Consider the following 23,476-nt stretch of genomic DNA (forward strand, 5'->3'; position numbering starts at 1 on the left):
GATTCGGATTCGCTGACTTAGCCACAGCAAGTCCCCGCTGACTTTGCCGTGGGATCAAGAATCGAAGGCTGAGATTAGCCAAATCACTGTTCTGATCACTGTTCACATAAACAACTGTTCACACAAATCACTGTTGGTCACACTAGCATCCGATCTGATCCGCCACTTTTCAATCCGACGAACGAGACCGGGCAAAGGTAGCGGTACAGTAGCTTCGCTACCTTTGCCACGGCGAGTCAGCGAATCTGAATCGGTCTCACACATGGAGTGCATGCATGCATTGTTCATGTGAAGTGAAGTGAAAGAGAAACTGGGTATGACTAGCACAAACGAAATTGCACGCAGAGTGCAGTAGTATACTCATGACTAGATACATGGCCATCGAATGATCTAGGCATGCATGTTGGCTCGTCTATATATAGTCCATTCATAACGTGTGGGAGCTATATACTATATAGCTTTAAGTGGAAGCGCAAAGTCTTAGACTTAGTGGACTATTTAGCTATCCCCCCATATACTACTTCTATGAGATATTGGAGTGAAACTAACAAGCCAAATGTTTTTCTATATGACTAGTGCGATCAAATCATCCGTAGCTAGAAATTGCTCACTCAAATGACGATGTGTGATACGTTCTGTATTAGCTGGCTGGAAGCCATTTGTACTAGAGTCTAAGTGCAAAGGGGGCATGGATCGTAAATCATTTTGTATAACTTTAATAAACATCCACATGGCGACGCCACTTGCGCCTTCCACCAGGTTGTACCGGCATGTCCCGGCAGCATGTCCATGAACTTCTTCAACTTTTCCATGTCTAGCCTCACTGTCTGCCAGCACCATAGTGGCGACCGCGACCGCAAGAATACTTAGCCTTCAAAGGTGACTTAATTAGTGTGAAATTTTCACTATCCACGCAAAACGATGTGGTCTTCTATTATCATTTCGTAAAAAGAAATGATGGAAGCATGGAAAAGGTAAATGTATCTTGGACTGATTATGGGTGAAGTGTGATCTGATAGCGCAATAAGAAAAATTCAGAAGAGTTAGTGCATCATAGTCATAGATCCAGTGACTATTTTTGTGGCGTCAAAGTTAGTCCTAAAACTATTTAAGTTGTTCATCGAGAGCCCTAACTTCCCCAGACCAGTGTTGAGCTGCTTATGTGGCGCTTACCTGTTGCCATGTAAACATAGTATATGCAAAATAGCCCTTACAAATATACACGTGAAAATCTACTCTCGAAAATGTCATACAACCACATTGAAGAAGAGAGATGTTTTTATATTTCTTCAAAAAAAGGACACATCATCATCACGATGCACACATACAGAAAGAGCGAGATGTATTGGTAGCTTTGCTGACACCTAGCAATACTCGTCCCATGTCCACTTACGCACCACCTCATCCAGCGCGGCCGTGGCGGCACCTCCCTCAAGGAGAGCTTCTGTGGCTAGCTTCTGTAGTGCCGCCACATTAGCTCTTACCTCGGCGCCTTTGCCTTGGCCAACCATCACTTCCGTCACCGTCATGGCAATTTTCTCCTTCCTCTTCGTTGCCGGCACTCGCATGGCGGCACCAACACCATCTGAAAGCATCACAGCGTTCTGCCGCTGCTCGGCGAAGAGCGGCCATGCGACCATGGGCACGCCGTGAACCAGGCTCTCCAGGACGGAGTTTCACCCGCAGTGCACCAAGAAGCATCCCATGCCCTCTGTTAGACTGTATATACATAGCCTCTGTACACATATATTGTAACGTTGTATTGTACCCTTTGGGTACCTCTATATAATGAGATAGTCACACCCCATTCAGGGTGTCGAGCAGTTCCCAAATCATATGTCTTATATGGTATCAGATTAGGTTACGATGCCTTCCGCTTCCGCCGCCATCACTGCCGCCGTCGCGCCCGCCGCCGCGGTGCCGGCCCTTGCTCATGTGTCACCATTCCTCGCCTCGCGGCCGCTTGTGATGGCCTACGGTGCTCCTCCGTCACCCGGGTCCCCGATCGGATCGGTTGTCCAAGGCGATCACGCTGCCTCGCCGAGGGTTGCGGTGCCCTCTGGCGCTGATCTTCCTGCGGGCGGCGTCTCTACGCCGGTCCATGGTGGGCCGCCGCCATCGTCGTCCTGGCTGGCGCCGCACTACGGTGCGTCGCCCCAACAGCGACCCTACGATGCCCCGCCGCCACCCTACGGCACCCCGATGCCTCATCCCTACGGTGCGCCTCCGCCGCACCACTACGGCGCGCCGCCGCCGCCACCCTACTCGGCGCCCCCGATGAACCCCTACCCGGCGCCGCCCCAACCCTACTCGGCGCCCCCGTCGAACCCCTACCTGGCGCCGCTCCAACCCTACCCGGCGCCATCTCAGCAGCCACAAGGGGCTGCGGCTGCTCGCAGTATGGGGCTCCGGTTGTGGCATCCTACTACGCCTTGGTGGCTGGTTCCCCTGGATCCTACCCGCCCTACTCGGTGTCTGCTACGCATCTAGGGGCGGCCCCGTCGATGGGTCTTTATGCACCGTCGCACGCTCACGCTGATCCGGCCACGGTGTCGTCGCCGTTTTACTTCTTGCATCTGCTGCCGATGAAGCTCACGCCGGACAACTACCTGTCCTGGCATGCCCAGGTGTTGCCTCTTCTGCGGAGCCGCTATCTGGAGGGCTACGTTGACGGATCCATCCCGTGTCCGTCCTCTCATCACCTGGTGTATCACACATGGGTGGCCCAGGATCAGGCCATCCTCTCCGCCATCCAGTCCTCGCTCACCCCGAGCGTCTCGTTGCTGGTCATCTTCGCCGCTACATCCCGGGAGGCGTGGGCGGTACTTCACAGCAGTTTCGCCTCTCAGTCTTAGGCGCGTGCTCACTCTATACGCACCGGGCTGGGTGAGACTAAGCTTGGTGACCTCAGCATCACGGACTACTTCAACAAGATGCGGGGTCTCGCCGACACGTTGGCCTCAGTTGGCCAGTCGCTGCAGGATGAGGAGTTCACCACCTTCGTGCTTAATGGGCTAGACGATGATTATGACAATCTCGTTGAGAATTTCCATGGCCATGATGATCCGCTCCCACCTCGTGAGCTCTATGCACGACTCCTTGGTCGTGAACAACGCATTAAGGCATGACGCGTCTCCCCCGGTTTCGCCTCCGCCAATGCCGCGACTCGTGGCAAACCCCCGCGGTCATCCTCTTCAGGTGGCAGACCGGCGCCGTCTTCACAACCGGCCTCGCGGGGCAATGCTCCGACCATCACGGGCAGTAACCGGCCGGTGGTGTGTTGTTCTTCTTGCGGTGCTCCGCGGGCCTGCCAGCTGTGTGGCATTGAGTGCCACATTGCCTCTCGCTGCCATCGTCGCTACAAGCAAGACTTTCTGGGCCTCGGCAACAATGGCAAAGGGAACGACAAGCAGGCCGCCGCCGCGGTGATGAATCATGATCATGGCCGCACTCCATCTTACTCCATTGATCATGCGTGGTACATGGACACTGGAGCTACCAACCACCTCACCGGCGAGATGGGCAAGCTCTCTACTCAGGAGCCATATCGTGGTCATGATCAGGTGCACACCGCCAGTGGAGCAGGTATGCGCATCTCCCATGTTGGTTAGGCCTCTCTCCTTGCACACAATTTTCGCACATTACATCTTTCCAATGTCCTTCGAGTTCCCACTGCTACGCGTAGTTTGTTGTCCATTCCTCAACTTACTCGTGATAATAATGTCCTTGCTGAGTTTCACCCTTTTCGTTTCTTTATCAAGGATCGGGACACGAGGGCCATTCTGCTTAGCTGTCGTCTTTGCCATGGCCTGTATGCACTTGATGCGCCGTGTGTTGGGGAACGTAGCAGAAATTCAAAATTTTCTACGCATCACCAAGATCAATCTATGGAGTAATCTAGCAACGAGGGGAAGGAGAGTGCATCTACATACCCTTGTAGATCACTAAGCGGAAGCGTTCAAGTGAACGGGGTTGATGGAGTCGTACTCGTTGTGATCCAAATCATCGATGATCCTAGTGCCGAACGGACGGCACCTCCGTGTTCAACACACGTACAGCCCGGTGACGTCTCCTACGCCTTGATCCAGCAAGGGGAGAAGGAGAGGTTGGGGAAGACTCCATCCAGCAGCAGCACGACGGCGTGGTGGTGGTGGAGGAGCGCGGGACTCCAGCAGGGCTTCACTAAGCACTATGAGAGACGAGGAGGGAGAGGGGTAGGGCTGCGCCAACTGGGAGAGCAAATCACATGTGTTGGGCAGCCCAAACCTCAAGTATATATAGGGGAAGGGGAGGGGCTGCGCCCCCACCTTGGGTTCCCTCCCTAGGGGTGGCGGCAGCCCCCAGATCCCATCTGGGTGGCGGCCACAAGGGGGAGAGGGGGAGGCGCACCTGGGGTGGGCCTTGGGGCCCATCTGCCCTAGGGTTTGCCCCCTTCCCCTCTTGGAGGCGCCTTGGGCCTTGGTGGGAGGCGCCCCAGCCCACCTAGGGGCTGGTCCCTTCCCACTATTGGCCCATGTAGGTCTCCGGGGCTGGTGGCCCCACCTGGTGGACCCCCGGACCCCTCCGGTGGTCCCGGTACACTACCGGTGATGCCCGGAACACTTCCGGTGGCCAAAACCATACTTCCTATATATCAATCTTTACCTCCAGACCATTCCGGAACTCCTCGTGACGTCCGGGATCTCATCCGGGACTCCGAACAACATTCGGTAACCACGTACATACTTTCCCTATAACCCTAGCGTCATCGAACCTTAAGTGTGTAGACCCTACGGGTTCGGGAGTCATGCAGACATGGCCGAGACAACTCTCTGGTCAATAACCAACAGCGGGATCTGGATACCCATGTTGGCTGCCACATGTTCCACGATGATCTCATCGGATGAACACGATGTCAAGGAATCAATCAATCCCGTATACAATTCCCTTTGTCTATCGGTACGATACTTGCCCGAGATTCGATCGTCGGTATCCCGATACCTTGTTCAATCTCATTACCGGCAAGTCTCTTTACTCGTTCCGTAACACATCATCCTGTGATCAACTCCTTGGTCACATTGTGCACATTATGATGATGTCCTACCGAGTGGGCCCAGAGATACCTCTCCGTTTACACGGAGTGACAAATCCCAGTCTCGATTCGTGCCAACCCAACAGACACTTTCGGAGATACCTGTAGTGTACCTTTATAGCCACCCAGTTACGTTGTGACTTTTGGCACACCCAAAGTACTCCTACGGTAACCGGGAGTTGCACAATCTCATGGTCTAAGGAAATAATACTTGACATTAGAAAAGCTTTAGCATACGAACTACACGATCTTTGTGCTAGGCTTAGGATTGGGTCTTGTCCATCACATCATTCTCCTAATGATGTGATCCCGTTATCAACGACATCCAATGTCCATGGTCAGGAAACTGTAACCATCTATTGATCAACAAGCTAGTCAACTAGAGGCTTACTAGGGACACGGTGTTGTCTATGTATCCACACATGTATCTGAGTTTCCTATCAATACAATTCTAGCATGGATAATAAACGATTATCATGAACAAGGAAATATAATAATAACCAATTTATTATTGCCTCTAGGGCATATTTCCAACAGCGCCCACCTTCCATGTCGTCTTCTCCTCAGGTGTTCAGTGGTGTTCGTGTGTCGCCTACACACTGGCATGCGCGCCTTGGCCACCCGGAGGCTCCCATAGTTCGACATGTATTGCATCGTCATGAACTACCACTTATGTCCAATAAAAGTGCTGAAACTATTTGTGATGCCTGTCAGCAGGGCAAGAGTCATCAACTTCCTTTTTCAGAGTCTAGTCGTGTTGTGAAACATCCTCTTGAGCTTGTGTTTTCTGATGTATGGGGTCATGCCCAGACGTCCGTTAGTGGTCATAATTATTATGTCGGTTTTATTGATGCTTATAGTCGGTTTACTTGGCTATATCTTATTAAGCGCAAGCCTGATGTGTTCGATGTCTTTATTCAGTTTCAAGCACACGTTGAGCGTCTTCTTAAGCAGAAAATCATCCATGTTCAATCCGACTGGGGGGTGAATACCACAACCTCAACTTGTTCTTTAACAAACTTGGGATTTCGCATCGTGTGTCATGTCCTCATACACATCAGCAGAATGGAACTGCTGAGCGTAAGCATCGTCATCTTCTTGAAATTGGCCTAACCTTGCTAGCTCATGCATCCGTTGCATTTCGGTTCTGGAGTGATGCTTTCTCCACATCCTGTTTTCTTATAAATAGGCTTCCCTCAAGACTTCTGAAAATGCAAACCCTGCTTGAACTCTTGCTCAATGAGATTCCAGACTACACATTTTTCAAAGTGTTCGGGTGTGCATGTTGGCCTCACCTTCGTCCGTATAACAAACGTAAGCTAGAGTTTCGGTCTAAGAAGTGCGTTTTTCTCGGCTATAGTTCTCTTCACAAAGGGTACAAGTGCTTACATGTTCCTACCAATCGCGTCTACATCTCTCGTGACGTTGTGTTTGATGAAAATGTGTTCCCTTTTTATGCACTTCCGACTCACTCTACCATTCCTACATCACCGGTGCCCATGTTTATACCTTCGCCTAATCAATTTGTGGATGTTGCATATGCCCCTGCGTTGCTTCCTAATCATGATGCGGGTATTGGACGCGACACTCGGCTTGAGCTTCTTGATGAACAGGTCACGGATGAGTCTCCTGATCGAGACGTGCATGCGCCATGCATGTCGGGTGGCAGCAGTGGCACCCGCCAACCCGTCACCGCTTCACCCGTGGAGGCTGTCCCGCGGGCGCCGGTCCCGCCACGGCTCCTAGCTGGGCTCGCCTGGTCCACTGGCTGTCGTCTCGCCCGGGCCGGTGTCGGCCTCGCCCGCACTGACGGGCCTCTCGCCTGGGCCGGCTGCTGCCTCCACTGGCCCGAAGGTGCAGTCACCTTCTCCGGCCAGTCCCGTCTTAGCGCTCGGGTCGCCGACCAGCCCTGTCTCGGCCTCCCATGATCTCGACTCATCTGGTTCTGTGCCGGCCTCGTCAACGTCATTTGCTGCATCGATTTTGCCAGCAAAGCCTGCTGTCACTCTTCATCCTCGAACACGGAGCCAATCCGGTGTCTTTTGTCCAAAGGAACGCACGATGGGACGGTTGCGTGGCTTGCTACGTGCATGGCTCACACTGCTGTCGATCCCACTGCAGAGCCTCATCACTTTCAGGCTGCACTGAGTACCCCTCACTGGCGTGATGCAATGGAACAGGAATTTCAGGCTCTACAAAAGAATGACACTTGGCATCTTGTTCCTCCAGTATCTGGTGTCAACGTCATTGATTACAAGTGAGTTTTTAAAGTCAAGAGACATGCTGATGGCTCAATAAAATGCTACAAGGCACGATTAGTTGCCAAGGGCTTCAAACAGAGGTATGGTCTTGATTATGAGACACGTTCAATCCAGTCATCAAGCCTACTACTATTCGATTACTACTGTCTCTTGTTGTTACTCGTGGACGGTTCCTTCGTCAGCTCGATGTGCAGAACGCTTTCCTACATGGAATTCTGGAGGAGGAGGTTTATATGCGTCAGCCGCCTAATTTCGTTGATCCGGCATGCCCTCATCATCTCTATCGTGTGGTTAAGGCGATGTATGGACTCAAACAGGCTCCTCGTGCATGGCATGCTCTCCTTGGATCTGTTCTTCGGGCTCTTGGTTTTACTCCCTCCACTGCTAATACGTCGCTATTTCTCCTACAGCGCTCTGAGGTTACGATGTATCTCTTGGTTTATGTTGATGACATCATTCTCATCAGTTCCTCTGATGTTGCTGCTGGTCGTCTTGTGACTGCCCTCAGTGACGATTTTGCTGTCAAGGATTTAGGTGCTCTGCATTTTTTCCTTGGTCTTGAGGTTTCACGGTCCTCCGCTGGGTTGACTCTCACTCAGAAAAAGTACTCCTTGGACTTGTTGCACCGTGCTGGAATGCTCAAATGCAAACATGCTATCACTCTGATGTCTGCCACTGATTAGTTGTCTGCTCTTGATGGTGACTCTCTCTCCTCTGATGATGCTACTGAGTATCGCAGCCTCGTTGGTGGTCTGCAATACCTTACTATTACCAGGCCTGATATCTCCTACGCAGTCAACCGTGTGTGTCAATTTCTGCATGCACCTAGGACGTCTCATTGGTCAGCTGTGAAGCGTATTTTGCGATATGTCAGTCTTACTGCCTCCGATGGTTTGCTTCTTCAGCCTGCACCCTCGTATGAGCTCTCAGCTTTTTCTGATGCAGATAGGGCTGGTAGTCCTGATGACAGGCGATCCACGGGGGGTTATGCGGTATTTCTGGGTCCTAACTTGATCGCTTGGAATGCTCGTAAGCAAGCAACAATGTCTCACAGTAGTACTGAAAAACGGAAAATGGTTCACGCATATCTAAGCCATGGAAGCCACAATATTCGCGTGGATTTTATTGTGGAGTTTTCCCCCTCATGTTAGGTCTACCTCCTCGCATCGTCCTCTGGCCACGTTGAGTATCCCACCCCCACCCCGCCTGATCCCCATCGGCAATCCCCACTCAGGCTGACTCAGGGGCAACCTTGTGTCACATACCGACTTTGGTGCGACTGCTTGGAGGGCAGGCGCGCCTTCGGGTCTGGATCATGAGATAGTCTCAGGTGTCCAAGGTTTCAAGGATGGTGTCTAGTTTGTCTATGGATCATGACCTTGAAAAGATGGTGAAGAGGCTCGGATTGACTCAAGCCAATCTTGATGATGTGGTGTTTGAGAAGGAAGAATTGTTGCTGGCGGAGGCAACCTGCTGAGTGGCCGTCATCAGACTCCACATAGGTTAAGAGTATAGTGAGATTATTTTATAAAACATGAGAATTACAAGAGATCTAGCTCTGGAAGTAAAGTTTAGATCGTTGGTGGATAATTTGTTCATATCAAAGTTTTTGTGCCTTGGTGATTTGGACAAAGCAATGGAGGAGGTCCATCGCAATTCTGTGGCAGCCCGGTTATCCTAGCTCCGTATGATGGATTCTCTAAGACGTCTAGAATCGACCATTTCCAGTTCAACATTTGGGTGCCGATTCATGATTTGCCGGATGGGTACAACTCAATGGTAAAGTCTCTGCCTCAAAGGTGAGGGAGTTGATGCTGCTGAAACGGCCTCCAATGACTTCTCTTGGAATTTGTATGGTGAAAGATTGCAAATGCCAGATCTTTTTGGATCAAATATGAGCGGCTTCTAGATTGGTGTGATGTATGTGGCATGATTAGACATTTTCGTACCAAGCACGAGGACCGAGTTCACCCGACATTCACCCTCGTGTTCAATGATCTTGTTTCTGAAAAAGACCCATATATTAATTAATTAAAAAGGTTATTACAATCGTTCATTACAAAATTCACCATGCAGGGCGGAACACTATTAAGAACAATCCCATCAGATCTATTAATAAAGATAAACTTCGCAATTTCGTGAGCCACCCCATTGGCTAGCTGGTTGATTTTCGCAATTTTAAAATCCTTGATCATCCTGGATATACTCAAGGCTTATTTCTTCATATGAACAAGAGGAGACCTGTCAAGCTTCTCATTTGCAAGGAAAGAACGAATAAAAGCACAACCAGTCTCCAGAATAATGGACCTATGAAGAGTAATAACAATATAAATGTCTGCCATGCATGGACGCAGCTCAGCTTCATTCACGCTGGAACACTGACCCAAAAAGTCCTACAAAGAAAAAATAACTTCACTAGATGAGTTCCTAGTGACCACCCCCACACTAACAGCATTAATACTCTCCACATAAGTCGCATGGACATTGATCTTGATATAATCATAAGGTTTCCACACCATATGATCTTGTAATGGTGCGGAAATTGGTATAGCACCTCCCATTTTTTCCTTTACCTTTGTTACTAGGAACAACCTCAATAATATCATGATAGGATTCCTTCCCTTTTCTAATAATTAAATCGTTTCTCAGGTGCCACGCTTGCCAGAAAAGAAACAAAATTTTCTCTCGTTGTTGCAAGCTCAAATGCCAACAAAATCAAAAGCCAATATGGTCTCGAGAATTTGAAAAATTCTTCATCAAGAATATTCTACAACTCTCTCAAAGCCAATACATAGCACTAGCCATTGAACAAGTAACAAGAGCATGAAAAGTGCTTTCATCTTCTACTCCACAAATAGAGCACATACCTGAAGTAATCTGATGGTGTTTAACTCTATTAGTCTGGACTGCCAAGCTATCAGATGTGGCACACCATGCAAAAATTCTTATCATCTGAGGAATATTAGCTTTCCAAATTAGATTCCAAAGCCTTCTTTCTCCGTTTGGTTCGCCACTAGATTGACCCGCTTTATCGTGACTATCCTTCAACTTAAGCGCTAAATTGCACACACTTTTAACGAAAAATATACCATTCTTCTCATAGTGCCACACAATAAAATCCTCATCCCTAGAAGTGTGGATCTGAATCTTACGAATCTCCTGTGCATCATGGCGATGGAAAAGATACTTAACCAAATTTTCATTCCAAAACTTTCTCCCGCTCAAGAACAAATCGGAGACTCACTTCAATCTAGTATTATGCCTTTTAGTTGAAATTTTAAGGCCAGAGCTCCTAGGTAACCAATTATCCCTCCAGATATCAATGCTAGATCCATCACTCACCCGCCAAATGACTCCCTTCTTAAGAAGTTCCAGACCATGCATAATACCTTGCCAAGTCACTGACGCAGACTGCGGAACCACTGTATCAAGAATATGTCCCAGAGGATAATACGTTGCCTTCATCACCATAGCACACAACGATTCCGGATAAACGAACAACTGCCACACTTTTTTTAGCTAAGAGGGCTTTGTTAAATAATCTGAGGTCCTGAAATCCCATACCTCCCTTACTTTTAGACATTGTTGAGGAAATCGTTAACTGGTAACTGCTCGGTTGGCTGGCGAGTAGGGGATTAATAGGCTAATCGGCAAGTTAATCGGCCATTTAATCAATTAGTCGGACAATTTATCAGTTTACCGGCTACTCGGTGACCCTATGAGTAGGGATTAATTGGCAAGTTAACTGGTTAATCGGATGAATTCTTGAACAGGGCTTTTAGACCTTTTTAATTTTTGGTGGGAGATGCGGAAGACAGAAGAAAAACACATTTGTGTTTAGCTATCTTTGATCTACTTTCGACTATGCTCACTGGTGGTCCGTGGTCGTGGTGGCGCACATAGTGATAGGCTGGGAAGGGGTCGTGGGCATGCTTCTCAGGGAAACCATTTTCAGGATGAATTCTCTGACGCCGGTTACTTTGAAGAGTTTGCCAAGAGGCTGAAACTCATGACCGTTTGGTGGATTTATACGAAGAATATCTGTTGCATAGGTTGGAGATCATCTAATAAAAGAAGCTTGTTGTGGTCAGTGTTGATGCACATAATAATTCGTAATGATAGTATGATAACAATATGAGGGACACCTATGTTAAAAAAAAGTGGACGCCTCAATATACAACATGCATTTCAAGCTTAGCAGATATGTGTTTTCCCTTGCATGTATGTAGAGTTGTGTGAGTAGCCAGCCAAGCAATTTGGTTAAGTCATGAGTTTTCGTTGAATGATTCCACTTAGTGATGGTGTTTGGCATGAATTTAGCTGAGGCTAACAGCCTACACATGTAGCCAAGTTTTCTATATAAGAGAAGCCAAGAGGAGAGGAAAAGGCTGTGAGGAACAAAGTTTGCTATTTGGTTAACAGTTGGAAACAACGCACTAGCCTCTAGTGCCACCAAGGAGAAATGCTTCCGCGCAAAGCAAATCTAGTGTTTCCCTCTCGGTGCGTGTGTGTGGTGGGTTGTGTAAAACAAGGAGAAAGAGTTGTAAGAGTGAAGGGAAGAGCTGTGAGATGAAGCCCCACCAGTTAGTCGACCAGGTATGTGGGATAGTGGAGGAAAACTAAGAGTTGTGGGATAGTGCTATTCGAACAGACAATGATGGTGTCGTATATGCCAACGGTGAGCTCGCGAGGGACAGAGGAGCTTCTTGTCCATGTCGGGATGTAGTACGCAAGTGAGCACATATTGCATATCTCCAATGAGAAACTAACTGCATATCCTGATAATTGGAAATTACCCCAGATGTTTGCCTGTTTCATTCTGTGGCATTTAACTAGTACTGCCATATAAACATTAATTTTTGAAAGAACATAAATAGAACATATTGTATCGAATTTCACTCTATAGACTCATAGGTTTAGACAACTAAGTTTGAAGGTAGCTATGATATCTTGACGAACTACCTCTACTCATGCGCTAGTGCGAAAAGGCATGTAACTCTTGCCAATATGTTGGCAAGCTTGTGCGGTGACATATTTTCAAGTTTTTTTTAGGGAACGTAAGCGCATCTTCAACTCGGTGCCGAAAAATGGACTCACTGTCCATCCGCATCTGTGGACATGGATACAGGAGGGTGTCATCCAACCGCATGCCCAAAACGTCTACCTCTATTACAAGGTTAAGCAGGTGAATGTAGAAATTAACCATGTTGTCCCAGTACATGTAGGATTAGGAATAGGAGCAAGTACGAGTCCTAATTGTATTAGGATTTCTAGTCCAAATCTGTTTCCATAGTCCCTCATTGGAAAAGAAAAGAGTAAAGTAATAGTAAGGCTCGATACGAGCCTTTGGTATCGGTTTCCTCAGCATAACGGGGTGCAAACATCTATAGGGGGGGACAACGGTACCAGTTGTTACCCCAATTACTATATCATGTAATGTTTTCAGTGCCAAGATTGCAGTTCACTAAAGAACTAAACAAGAAAATCTCTCAGAAAGTCTCTTCCTCTAGAAACACACTTGAAATTTGAAAATGTGCACACAAGACTCAAACACATTAAAAATAAAACTTTCATAAACACTAAGAGGGAGACAATAACAACCAAATTGCGAGGGTATAATAAAACGCTGTAGTTAACTCGTTTGCATGTATCACGTACACATGGCTAGACAGATCTTTGGAGGCAGGGACCGCATGGGAAAAGGAAGCACCATCCACTAGTTGGCTTTGCATCTTTACTCAAAATTTTGGACTTGATTTTGCATGCTGACCAGGTCACTTACAACCATGACATTAAAGTATGTAGTATCAATTAGAAAATGCTTTATTTTGCGAGAAAACCATGGCCTTGGAAATAATCAGATTTCGTATTTCAAAAATTGAAGTCTTTCTGTCTAAAGATGCAAACTATTGTGGTTTTTTCGAACCATGCAGGAGGAGTGCATGTATTATATTAAAGCGAGAGGGAGCAATACACAACCAAAGTCCATCAGAGTTACAGCAAGGACAACCTAAACTACTGCAAACAAAGAAGACCCAAAGCCCTAACCACCAGAATTGTCTACAGACACCGCAAACTGAACGAAACTAGTGTAATACAAAATGACCTAGACTTGCTTCTGCCCATTGCACCGCGTCAATCTTAATTTGATTGATGATTCCTTGAAGCGGTGTGCGCAAATTTAAAAAATTCTGTCATTTCTTTCCCTCCATAAACTCTATATAATTAGTGGTACCACAGTGTTCAAGGAATTCCTTCTGGGTTCATGGACTCTATTTCTGGTGTCTTGCCACCAATCCCGGAGATCAGGAGCATTTTGGGGGATGGCCTCACTTGGATTTGCCCAAAGAAGCACTGAACTCTAAATGATGGTCCCTACACTGCAGCCCATGAAGAGATGATGAACTAATTCTTGCGCAATGTTGCAGAAACAACATGTAGCATTACGAGGAAAATCACGCTAAGCTAGACGGTCTGCTGTCCAGACACGCCCCTTGACGACCAAACGGAGAAAGAGCTTGCATTTGAAAGGAGCCCAAGGCTTCCAAATGGTGTAAGCAATACTACACATAACTGACGCAGCGAAGTGTACTTTATAAACAGATTTCACCGAGTAGGCACCTTTAGAATTCCACGACCAGATCCATTTGTCTTCAGCACCATGTGTGATTTGAACTTCAGAAATCACCTCCCATAAGGTTAAGACCTGATGGAAAATGTGAATATTTATTTTTCCCTTTATGTCTTTGATCCATACTTCACTAATCATTGCTTGTGCTATTGTTCTTCTCTCCCCGGCGACCGGAGGCACGGAATTGAAAACATCTAGTGTGATATCTTCTACTGTGGCACCATTGCTCCATTTATCAGTCCAGAAGAAACATCTATTTCTGTTGCCTAACTCAACACGAGCAACATCATTTAGTAGACGCCTTTCAAAATTTTCCAAAGGGTTTAGTAAGATGCTGCATGCACGATTATTTGATGTACGTGCCTTCCAAGCCCACCGCAACCGAAGCGCATCTTTAGGAAATACAAAATGTTAGAAGAAAAATTATTTGTTATTGGAGTGGTGTCCATAACGACTAGGACACATATATCACTAGTCCATATGCAGCAGCAACAGATGATTTAATTTCCGGTAAGAGTCACACATGTTGTGTAGGTTTCCACATAGAAGTTGTTTTATCTTCTATTTGCACAAAAAGTTGTCTTGTAAAGGTTCGGTAACTTCAAGATATGGCCTCGACCAAATAATCCTCCACTGGCGTGCTCATTCCTCACAGCCAGCGCAGGAAAAAGACAACGCCGATTTTTTCAAGAATCTAAGTGTAGTGTCTTATTAGATAACTTCAATATATGTCCAGTTTTTGGGAGAGTGGTCTTCTAAATGGGCCGCATCAACAACAGGGTGACAACAAAAGAAGTGCAGTAGCACCTTAAACCAATTGTAACTCCAATTGCTATACCATAAAATGTTTTCGCTGCAAAGATTACAGCTTTGTCAAGAGTCAAACGGATACAATCTCTTGAGAGGTTTCTTTCTCGAGAAAGTCTCTTCTATTTGAAAGTATTGTACGCTGACTTGGTCAGCAGGACCAATGCATAACACGCGAGGCCAAAATGCAGCAACAGCCGGTTTAATTTCATGCTATAAGGGTCACACATGGGGTGCATGCATGCATTCTTCATGGGAAGTGAAGGTAAACAGAAACAAGGTATGACTAGCTCGAACGAAATTGCACGGAGTGGGGTAATATACTCATGATAACATACATGGCCATCGAGTGATCTATGCATGCATGTTGGTTCGTCTATATATAGTCCATCACAACGTGTGGGAGCTATAGCTTTAAGTGGAAGCGCAAAGTCTTAGACTTCGTGGACTATTTAGCTACATATACTACTTCTATGAGATATTGGAGTGAAACAAATAAGCCAGATGCTTTCCTATATGACTGGTACGATGTATGATCCCTTCTGTATCAGCTGGCTGGAAGCCCTTTGGACTAGAATCTAAGTGCATAGGGCGCATGGACGTAAATCATTTTGTATAACTTCAACAAGCACCCACATGGTGACGGCTCAGCCAACGTTGGTGCTCTGTCGCGAAGAGACTTGCGCCTTCCACCATGTTGTACTCGCACGGCACGAGCATGTCCCGGCATGTTCATCAACTTCTCCAACTTTCTCATGCCTAACCTCACCGTTGGCTAGCACCACAGTCGCTGCCGCCACCAGCCAACAAATGAAAGGAATATTTAGCCTTCAGTGGCAACTTAATTAGTGTGAAATTTTCAGGCAATGTATCTTGGACTGATTGTGGGTGAGGTAAGATCTGATAGCGCAATTAGAAAAATGTAGAAGAGTAAATGTATCATAGTCATAGGTCCAATAACTATTTTTGGGGTTTCAAGCTAGTCCAAAACTATACAAGTTGTTCATCGAGAGCCCTAACTTGCCCAGATTAGTGTTGACCTGCTCATGTGGCGCTTGACGGTTGCCATGTCGACATAGCGTGTGTAAAATAACCCTTACAAAAATACAATTTGAAATCCACTCTCAAAAATACCGTACAACCACGTTGAAGAAGCAAGGTGTTTTTCTTTCTTTAAAAAGGCACATCATCACGATGCACGCAGACAGAAGGAATGGGATGTATTGGTAGGTTTGCTGACACCTACCAATACTTGCCACATGTCCACTTGCGCACCACCTTGCTTACTTGCTGTTTCGCCTTGAAAAAAAGTACCAATATGTGATTGCTAGCTTCTGCTTTTTGGGTGCAGCAGCTATATATCGGCGACATCGTCGTGGATGTCATTCCTGTTCGATCCGGTCATGGGGGTGTGTTTGGGCGCGTGGTGAAGATGGTTATTGCAAGGGACGCTGGACGGAAGGGCATACCGGCCACTGTCCCATCGCATAGAGGAAAATGTTCCAGTCGCTCGGCCGTGAGAAAATCACATTCGGATCGCTGCTGCATCGAAGAAGCAGAAGGTAGCAATCTTCGTACATATCTGATCAGAAGCCAAGAGAAGCAACCAACCAAGCATATGAGCAGGTATCGTCCGATGGTAATGTTGGGTATATGGCGGCATCTGCCAGAGGATGCAAGAGGAAGAGTTTGCAGGCTGTACACAAACGATTTTTTTCAGCTATCGACAACAATTATGCATCTCAAAATGGAATGGCGATGAAAATATATGAGAACAAAACAAAAATCGTACAACCACATTGGAGAAGTGAGATGAAATGGTAGGTTTGTCGTTAGCCACATGTCCACTTGCGCACCACCTCATCCAGCATGGTCTCTTCCGTGCCCACCTTTTCCAGCACCGCCACATTAGCTCTTACCTCCACGCCTTTGCCTTGGCCTGTCATCACTTCCCTAACTGCCACGGCAATATCCTCCTTTCGGTTGGTCACTGGTTCTCGTATGGCTACCTCAACCCTCTCGGTTAGCATCACGGCATTCTGCCGCTGTTCTGCGAAGAGCAGCCACGCCACCATGGCTACACTGGGCACCAGGCTCACCAAGATGGAGTTCTACCGGCAGCGCACCACATCATGTGAAAAGGGGAGGTAAGAAGGAGCATGTTAAAACTGCTCCTGTAAATCTGGATGAAAGCCTTTTTCAGGGATAGTAGTTCAACCATAGGGGACCGCCTCAAGATATACAACATGCATTTCAAGCTTAACCGATACGTGTTTTCCCATTAATGTATGCAGGATCGTGTGAGTAGCCAGCCAAGTGATTTGGTTGAGTCATGTGATCGTCGAGTGATTCCACTAAATGGTGCTGTGAGGCGTGAATTTGGTCGAGGCTAAGAGCCGACACATGTAACCAAGTTTGCTATATAAGAGAAATTAACAGGAGAGGAAAAGGCCTCTTGTGTTTCTCTCTTGGTGCTTGTGTTGGCGTGTGTGTTGTGTAAAACAACGAGAATGAGTTGTGGGAGTGAAGGGAAGAACTGTGAGATGCAGCTCCGGCATTTAGTTGAAAAGAGATATGTGAGGTAGTGGAGGAAAACAAAGAGTTGTGGGACACTGGAAACATACCTGCATGGCGTCACTCTACGTGCCGACGGCGAGGTTGCCAGCGACGAGGCAAGCATGCACCTTTTCTTACTGCCGTTTCGTATCATGCAAGCGAGGGCATCATGCATATCTCTGATACGAATGGGGCTCATATGTTGATCAATAGAAATTACCCCAATTGATCGTCTGTTTTATTCATTGCGGCATCTGACCGGTACTACCACCCAAAAAGAAAACATTGTCTGGGATGGACTTGAGGGAAGAGAACCAAGTTTAAAGGTAGCCACAGTGCCTTTGCCTAACCACCTTTCCTCGCTCACTAGCACAAGTCCCCCAACTTGTTAACAATCTTTTGACTAGTGTATGTATTCTGGTGAAAAACATGTGGTCAAAAATAAAGAATAAACATAATACAAATGTAAGGCGTACTTCTCTCATTAAGACAAATATTTGACCAACAATTACTCTAGTATGCAGTTCATGGATCAGATTTTCTCCTTTGATATTTAGACCATTTATTGAATTGGTATTTTGGCGGTGTCAGTGCACTCATCCCTCATCATTCTTTGTCACATATGAGATGATGATCTTCGTCGCTCGGAGCCTTTGGCGGCGACCAAATTTTGTCGCAGCTGACTGCATGCTTGTTCGGGCATGGTCTTCACTTGCATGACATCTCCATGTCAAGATCATGTTACACATGAGCTATTGGGATGAAAAGTGGTAGCGACAACACCTGTGCCTTCGATTTTGTGGTCCTTCTCAAGTACTCGGTCTTGAGGTCCGAAGTGAAAACCCTAGGTTTGACTCTAGTTGTCAAAGGCATTACTCGGATTTTCTCAAACTTTATCTCTAGGATGAAAACACAGGATACCTAGTGGTTGGAACCCGCGACGTTCCCTGCTAGAGAATCTTTCTCGATGTCCTCTTGAGGTCAAGAAGTTGCTGCTGTGGATGGTCTTCGGCCTAGGCATAACTTCGATCTTGTATGATTTTGCTCTTTGCTGGCGTGAGTCATTGTGTGTGTGCATTGGTGTTTGTTGTGTGCATTCTAGTCATGTAGATGTCGTGTGTATGCTCATTGTGTTTGTATCCCCTGGATGCTTTATTTTGAGTTAGGAACTCCCATCCTTTGTCAAAAAAAATTGTATTTAGATGTGAAAGTGTTCTTCTGCTAGAGCTAGAACTTCTAAAGATTTGATTCCATGCCTACATGCGAGAGCTAGCCCATAACGGAGTTCCATTCTAACTCAAAAGGTTATATAGAAGCAACATTGTTCATATGAAGGTGATGAACTGATGATTCAGGTTTTATCAACTACAAAAAAAGATCACCTCGGTAATTAAATTTTGGATCTTGCACGCTGACATGCTCAGCGGGACCTGTGCATAACACGCGAGGCCAAAATGCCGCAACAGCCGGTTTAATTTCCTGCTGTAAGGGTCACACATGGGGTGCATGTATGCATTCTTCGTGTAAAGTGAATGTAAAGAGAGACAGGGTGTGACTAGCCCGAACAAAATTCCACCCAGAGTGCAGTAATATACTCATGACTACATACATGGCCATCGGATGATCTAGGCATCCTCGTCTATATATATAATCCATGACAACGTGTGGGAGCTATAGCTTTTAGTGGAAGCGCAAAGTCTTAGACCTAGTGGTCTATTTAGCTATATATACTACTTCTGTGAGATGTTGGAGTGAAATATATAGTCCATCACAACGTGTGGGAGCTATAGCTTCAAGTGGAAGTGCAAAGTCTTAGACTTAGTGGACTATATATTTAGCTATATATACTACTTTTGTGAGGTGTTGGAGTGAAACAAACAAGCCAGATGCTCTCCTATATGACTGGTACCATGTGTGATCCCTACTGTATCAGCTGGCTGGAAGCCATTTGGACTAGAATCTAAGTGCACACGGCGCATGGATAGTAGATCATTTTGTATGACTCACCCACATAGTGACTATTCAGCCAACGGTGATCGCTCTATGATGACGAGACTTGCGCCTTCCACCATGTTACTCACGCAGCACTGGCATGTCCCGGTAGCATGCCCATGAACTTCTGCAACTTTACCTGTGTCTAGCCTCACCGTCTCCGAGCACCCCAGTCTCTGTCGCCACCAGCCAACAACGGAAGAATATTTAGCCTTTGAAGGTGACTTAACTGGTGTAAAATTTTCACTATCCAACCGAAAAGATGTGGTCTTCCGTTATCCTTTGATAAAAAGAAGTGACTTTTGGTTGGAAGCATCGAAAAGCCAATGTATCTTGGGCTGATTGTGGGTGAAGTCAGATCTGAGATAGCGCAATAAGAAAACTTCAGAAGAGAAAGTTAGTCCCTCCGTCACAGCTTGGAGGCATGGTTGTGACGGTGCATCATTAGCAGGTGCCTCGGGACGATGTGTGTGTGGCCATGGCGCCGGTCACGCAGCGTGTGACCTCCTCTACCTTTAGTTGTCTTCATCGTCAGTCCAAAGGGATCTAGCCGGTGGGTGTTGCCTCGCGGTGGGTTCCCAGCGGCGGATCAAGTATTGAAGGAGATGGTGTCCTAGCTGCTGAAGTGGGTGAGGATGCCACCATCGTCGGTGGCGCCCGTGGGTATCGTTTTCCTGCTTGGAGGCGATGGTGGGGGCGTGCCTCGCTCCATTATTTTCGGGGAAAACCTCAGATTTGGAGGAGGCTAACATTGACGGCGGCGCCCATGGACGTCGTAGCCCTCGTTGGAGGCGTTGAGGGGCCTCCTGGATTGGTTGATGGCGACGTCTTCGTTGTCACCCCCGTGGGGGCATCATCTTTGGAGACATTCATCAGTTGGACGGACATGTGGACGGCTTGGTGGTTGGGCGTCGGTAGGGGGTGGTGCGGTGCTTCATCCTACACATCGATGGCGGCAGATCTCGGCGGCATGGCGCAATGGAGACTCAACGTCCGATGGGTGGTGATGGAACCGTGCAGGAGGATGATGTTGTCTAGCATCGTGGTGGCGTCGATGGCAAAAAGACCTGGCATGGTTGATGCGTCAGTATTTGATCTGAGGATGGATCGATGGATGAAGGAGGTGACCGCCCTTGTAACATGTGCATGTGGTGCCCAGTGAAAGTGCGCCGGACCGGTGTGTAACCCAGTCCAGGTATTGTGGCTTGGATAGGGCATCCGGCATTAGATGTTAGGTGTTGGTACGATGTCTATTTGATACTTGGACATTTGGCACCCTTTCATCACGGGGATAGGAGTAGCGACAGGTGTTGCCAAGATGACAGCTTCAGACTTACTGATGTATTACCTTGTAAGGGCTTTGTGAATAATTAATAAAATGGTTGCATGCATCGTCCAGATGCAGAGGCCGGGGGTACATCCTCATTTTCAAAAGAAAAGGTTAGTTCTAAAACTATATAAGTTGTTGGTCGAGAGCCCTAACTTGCCCAGACCAGTGTTCACTTGCTCCTGTGGCACTTGACTATTGCCATGTCGACATAGTATATGCAAAATAGCCCTTTCATCAAATATAAAGTTGAAAATCCACTCTCAAAAATGTCATACAACCACATTGAAGAAGAGAGATGTTTTTATAATTTCTTAAAAAAGGACATGTCATCATCGTGATGCACACAGACAAAAGGAGCGAGATGTATTGGTAGGTTTGCTGACACCTAGCAATACCCGCCACATGTCCACTTATGCACCACCTCATCCAACATGGTCGTGGCGGCACCTCCTTCAAGGAGAGCTTCCGTGGCCACCTTCTGCATCGCCGCCACCTTAGCTCTTACCTTTGCGCCTTCGCGATGGCCAACCATCACCTCCCTCACTGCCACGACGATCTCCTCCTTTCTCTTGGTCACCGGCTCTCGTATGGCTACCCTGACCCCTTCGATCAGCAAGACAGCATTATGTCACTGCTCGGCGTAGAGCAGCCATGCGACCATGGGCACGCCGTGCACCGGGCTCTCCAGGACCAAGTTCCACCCACAGTGCACCAAGAAGCATCATGTAGCCCTGTGAGCCAGTACCTCCGTCTGCGGCACCCACGATGGCACGAGGAGGCCGGCATCCTTGGTACTCTCCACAAACCCCTGTGGGAGGTAGGCCAGGGGGTCCTTCTTGCTCTCGGTGTCGTAGTAGTTGGCGTTCACGGCCCCCTCATCGCTCGGGCTCCGCACCACCGACAGGAAGCGCTGCCCGCTGAGCTCCAGCCCAGGCGCTAGCTCAGGCATATGCTTTGTCGGCAGCAAACCTCCAGAGCCAAACAAGACGAAGATGACTGACTTGGGAGGCTGCCGATCAAGCTAGTCCAGGCAGGCAGCGCACGGCTCTCCGCTGGCGTCGGCACGTATGAGACTATGAGTGGACCGATGTTATACACTAGAGGGCGGCCAAGCTTGGGGTGAGAGAGCACCCTGGCGGCGTCCTTCTTGAGGCCTCGGCCTCGTGGTAGCGCTTAGCGTGGTGCAGCATCGACCGGTAGCAGGGGTCATACTTGTCCTGGATCGGCGGGATGGGCACGCAGCCGGGCAGCCTGACGGGCTCGAGGAGGTCCAGGAACTCGTCGGGCATGGAGTTGTCGAGCTCCGGGAGGTGAAGCATGATGAGAGACAGGCTTAGAGTAACATACGCAGATACCTTATCACAGTATAAATGTTACGCTAATATGTGTCATACATGGCAACAAATAAGATCATATATAATACTATGCACTATGAAGGTGATATCATACACTACTATCGTATGCACAAAACTAATATATGATACTCTCCAATGTGAGTAGCCTCACAAACGCATCTTCGTCGTCCGCCTCCTCGGCACAACACTGCTATCCCCCGTGAAGCTCATCCATCTTTCCATCTACAACCTTATCTTTTCACCGACCTCTCTTCCCCGCTTGTTTCTTCCTCATCTTTTCTCCTTTCCATCTCATTCGTTAAGCTAGCTAAGAAAAAGCAGAGCGGCGGCAGCTTCCCATGGCAACCACCATCCATCAGCTCAAGATCTATACCAATATACAAATATCACAGGGGCAAATTCAATTAATCTCCACAATCAAACCATGTCAAATCATCGAGCTATATTACTCTAATGGTGAGTTCTCGACATGTTTAGCATACAGTTAATATCTTACCTAATGTCATCCTCGAGTGCGCTGACACTAGCAAAATCAAATATCCCAGTAGTGCTTCACATCCAAACACAGTTAATCTGCGAGAGGAGAGACATATTTATGCACGTCCTCGCAGATCGGAGAGCATAAAGCATGAGTTGACATGACAACGATGGTGAGCCTCTATAAACCAAGTCAGCAAACAAAGGTGAAAGAGCATGCGCTCTCATGCAATGCTCATTGTTGTTGCCGGATAATAAGTTGTCGGTTTATTGTGACCACCGCCACCATTATGTATGATGCAGGGGACAAAAGAAGAACTTCAAAGTTAGGCACCAAATGAGGGCGCTACAAGGTCTCGCTTATTGCGAGACCAAAGGTAACTTTGCCTACACCGCACTCTCGCATGGGCCTAGCCCAACACTGATGCAACGAAGCAAATTTTTTCCTTATGCTTTTTTACGTTTACTTATATTTTGAAATATTCTCTCTATATATGCATATATAAAGACTTAGTTTACTTAATTTTACAAAAACATTTTCCATCTATTAAAAAAATCCATGCAGTTTTGAAAACCTATTCATGCTCTTTTACTAGAAAAAAGTTGTGCCATTAAAAATGTTCAAATTTTTTAAATTTTGTTCATGATATTTTCTAAGAATTCTATTAAAATGATAAAAACATTTCTCATAATTGGAACAAAATGTAAAATTCGAAACAAATCATGGAATTTTAAAAATGTTAGCAAGCTTAAAAATATGTTTAATGACATTTTAAAAAAATGCTTATGAAATGTAAAAACGTTGTTCACACAATTTCAAAAGATATTCGTAACATATAATAAAATGTTTCTGATATTTTAGAAAAAATGTTCTAACAACTGTTTACATGTTCACAAAAATATTCATGATATTTTTTAATGAATTTTAATGCATGTTCTTAAAAAGTTTTTTTTGTACTTATAATATTCAATGTTCATTTTACAAATATTTAGCGT

At 46.8% G+C, this 23,476-nt stretch overlaps 1 pseudogene; it reads right to left on the reverse strand.

The window, feature by feature from the left end:
• Positions 1 to 22,509, reverse strand: part of LOC125546523 — a 72,337-nt pseudogene extending 49,828 nt beyond the window's left edge.
• Positions 22,510 to 23,476: the final 967 nt, after the last annotated feature.

This window comes from Triticum urartu, chromosome 3 (assembly GCF_003073215.2).
Source record: "Triticum urartu cultivar G1812 chromosome 3, Tu2.1, whole genome shotgun sequence".
NCBI classification, from domain to species: Eukaryota; Viridiplantae; Streptophyta; class Magnoliopsida; order Poales; family Poaceae; genus Triticum; species Triticum urartu.